At 32.0% G+C, this 3994-nt stretch overlaps 1 long non-coding RNA gene across 1 annotated transcript; it reads right to left on the bottom strand.

The window, feature by feature from the left end:
* Positions 1–1079: 1079 nt before the first annotated feature.
* Positions 1080–3733, bottom strand: LOC136274576 (uncharacterized). Its single transcript, XR_010713001.1, has 3 exons — positions 3325–3733; positions 1759–2004; positions 1080–1437 (listed from the first exon to the last, which is right to left on the bottom strand). It is a non-coding gene; the product is annotated as an uncharacterized lncRNA (long non-coding RNA).
* Between the last annotated feature and the right edge of the window lie 261 nt (positions 3734–3994).

Below are 3994 nucleotides of genomic sequence, written 5' to 3'. Positions count from 1 at the left end.
TGCAATTTTTTGCGAAATTCTGCGATCAAGTCTTAATCGCAAAATATTCAATCGCAAAAAATACGTCATAAAATGTCCCCATAAAAATACCACTTGTGAGGCCTCTTCATAGAGTCCGAATTCACGCTTCGTTGCGTAATACAGGTGTCGATAATTGGTCAGTGAATACCTCGTAGTTAGAAGTCACTTCACGCTTTGCCAACAAAATGGCGCTGTTGAAATATTTGAAGCCTATAAGTAAGTTTCCTGACCCTACCGGACCTTTAAGTGATTTAATGTCGCCTAGAAAAATTACTGAGTGTAACGAGAAAGTGGCCGATGTTCTTGATACACCAAAAACTCCGAGAGGAAAGTACATGACTTTTTCACCGAGCGGGAGAGCTGAGATAGGACACTACGCCAGTGTACATGGACCTTCGTCGACCATTAAACGTTTTCAGTCAAAGTTTCAAGGACTACATGAAAGTACTGTAAGAAATTTATGCGATAAATACAACACGGAGCTCAAATCTCGAAACCCTAAACTTGATTTTTCAGACGGCGAGAACTGTGAAATTTCTGAATTGAATCTGTGCAAGCGGGGTAAAAAAGTTTTACTCGGTAACGAACTAGATTCCGACGTGCAAACTAAAAATAGACTTTATTGTTAAAATGTCTAGCAATAAAATTCAATAAAAAAAGACTTTAGTGTCAAAGTGAAATCGCAAAAATTAAAATCGCAAAAAATAAATATACCTATTTCAGGATCAAATCGCAAAAATTTGCACCCGCATTAAAAACCAATTATACGGTATATTCATTAGCTTAATTTACATTAGTTATATGAAATTCGTCTTCATATGTTTTTTTGTTTGTTTAAAATTAGATCATCATAACTGTCTGTCATAAAAGAAAAAAAATCTTTTGAATTTTAACAATACTACTACACTTGAATTAATAAAAGGGCAACACTAAAGTTAAGCAAATACTCATTTTTTTTTCAATTATTACATACACATTTCATACTCAAATAGAACTTTTAAAATCCAATTCACCAATTTGAATTGCGAGATTCTAATGATTACAAATACACAAATATAACAATTGTAAATGCACCAAACTTTATACACATTCCTTAGAATTACATTTTTAATGCAAGGCTACACTGAAAAACGATAATTGGAACCGATCGATGTTGGTTAAAGTTACACTTTATGTTATTTTGTAGAAAACTTTTCTAGCATATTCCTCCAACCTCACAGGTTCTTTTTACTCTATCAAAAACTGTACCACTTGGGCAATATTCATTAGTAGACCTTTCGCCGTCACATTTGTAGTATGAATTACATCGTCGTGGGTCGTATGGGTAATTTCCGTCCGTTTTGCCTTCGCAGTTTGGGTGACGTGTTTCACAGGGACTACAGTGGGACAGCTTACATTGCGGTCTATAGTATCGACCTAAGAAATTTAAAATGAAACATTAGTTTTGAATTGTGATTGTCTAACTTGTTTCAATTTATTGAAATGTTAATATTTTAAGAAAATAATTTTTAAAATAGAATTAGACAAAAAGATTATCTAATAACCAGCAAGATATTTAGTAGGATATCAAATTCTATAATCCACGCTCGATATAAACAATATAAATTAGACCAATAAAAACAAAACTCAATAATAATGTTTCTTGAAAATAATATACTAGTAGTATTTCCTTTATATCAAACGTTAAAATAATTTATTAAATAAACTATTAAGTGCATTATACAAGTATCTACTTACATTCCCAAGTAGGTTTAAATCTTGTCCCACAATCAACGCTAGTATAATTTTCACATCGCAGTGTTACTTCAGAAAACATATGTGGATAATAACATTCATGTTTGTACTTTGAAGGCCAGAAACCGTAAGATACCCATCCGCTTAATCCCGAAGCTTCTCCAGAGCAATCGTAATATCTATGACAATCATCTGCATTTTTTATTATCAACTTTGGATGTCGGATGCATATTTCATCTACTGTTGTATCTAAATAAAAAGAATGCAATTTTAGTTTGCTATTACGTGTTTACAGGTTGTTTGTGAAATTAGGCTGTAATTGCTACTGAAATAAGTAACAAGCAAGTAGTTGTGAAGAATTGTGATAATTATCTACATTCTTATTCCTTTAGATGACAACTTAGCCAAAGGGAAATGATACCTTAGCAAAAGAAAACAAAAATAAGAATCAATAGGACATCTTGATTCCTAATAGATACATGAAATAGATATAAGCCCTATTTAATCAAATAAAAATCATTTAAAAAAACATTTTAAAGCACGCAGCTCCAACGAGATCCAAAAAGGACACAGCAAGATTCTACAAATACGTATTTTAACTAATATTTGTACAAAAATGAGGAAGTTATGAAATATGTTATTTCTAGATAATTTAAAGTAAGATCTACAAAGAATAAAGTTAATTACATTGTATCCACTAGAGTTAAGTTATCTAAATCAGCAGCACATTAATACCACAAATCTTATAGTTCACTTCATTATTACATTTATGAGCACGCTAAATAAAAATAACTCACCGAAAGGTAAAATCAGTTATACCTAGAGGTACTGTAAGCAAGTTCACAATAATACCCAAATCAGAACTCCAGTATTTTTCTAATATTATAATAGCAAATGATAGACGCAATCTCAACCGTCCATGCTCTATAACAACTGTTCAATCTGCTCTATTTCTTTTTTGTTATGAATTGTTACTTCTAGTATGAGTACACGAACCAACTTCTATTCTTTAAATCCATATATTTCAACTTAACTTTTAATGCATGAAGACATGTTTGTCCTTATGATAACAAACATGACTGGAATCAACAAAAATATACATGTCAAGCAGCCATTAGGATTAAATGTTTTGAATTTTTAGTATACCGAGCTCGCTTTTTTCTGAATTTTTTTTTTTTCAAAAACGATAAATTACATCGGGGCGGGCCATTTTTGTGGAGGCCAGACGGGGATTAAAATCTTACAATTTATTTTATGTGGCCTAACACAAGCAAGCTTTACGTCAAAGTTTACCTTCTAATCATTTTTATAATTACAAGACATGATACAGACAGGAATGAAGCATTTTTTAAACAATAAACTTAACCTTGCACAAATACATGTAATCTTGGGTGACGGTCATGACAAACATTCAGGTCTATGCAGTTTTTGTATGAATTAAGAACTGTTTCTGAAATAAATAAAATCACGACCTACATCTCACACCTCAAAAAATAAATGCCATTTACAAACACACAGACAAAAATATTTCATTGTATATGAACATTTAAAAAAATATTAATTTCTTACCATTAGGAATTTTTCCTTGACTGTACATCATCATTAATTGATTGTATGCATCTTCCTTAATATCAACAAGTTTTTGTAAATCAGACGTCTCTTTCTTAAGACGGGCCTCCGTCTCGCCAAGTAAAGACTGAACAGAAACTTCTTTACCTTCTCTATTCAAATTGCTGTATTGTTGATAATCAGTTTCATATAACATTTGTGCACGAAAGCTGGTCAAAAATACCATGGCAAGGAAAGATATCCTAGCGGGCAATGCATTCATTAGTCTGTTCATGTTGTATCAGACATATATATCAGAGAAAAAAATTCGTTCTTCCTCTGTGCAATACAACTTAATTCGTACGGACTGAATCCTGCAAAGAAAGGCAGAGCTGGTCTTTAAACTGCTGCACAGTTTAATGCAAAATAGTACTGTGTTAGCATTGGCAACGGTCTTAAGAAGTCTTTGTGACGTAACGTCCATGTGACACAAAAATCACAACGTTATGCTCTCTTGGACATGCAAAAATGTTTCCAATTAAATATAATCGAAAAAACGTAAGAGAAAATATTTGTGCAATATTTTGTTCTTTGTTGTGCATCAAAGACTGTTGATAAAAATGACGCCAGTGCATAAACAAGTTCAATGTCCTTCTTTGAATAAATATGAATTACATGTTTCTTAATCCTG

This window comes from Magallana gigas, chromosome 4 (assembly GCF_963853765.1).
Source record: "Magallana gigas chromosome 4, xbMagGiga1.1, whole genome shotgun sequence".
In the NCBI taxonomy this organism is placed as follows: Eukaryota; Metazoa; Mollusca; class Bivalvia; order Ostreida; family Ostreidae; genus Magallana; species Magallana gigas.
The sequence above is the reverse complement of the archived record's forward strand: the minus strand, read 5'-3'. Positions and strand labels throughout refer to the sequence as shown.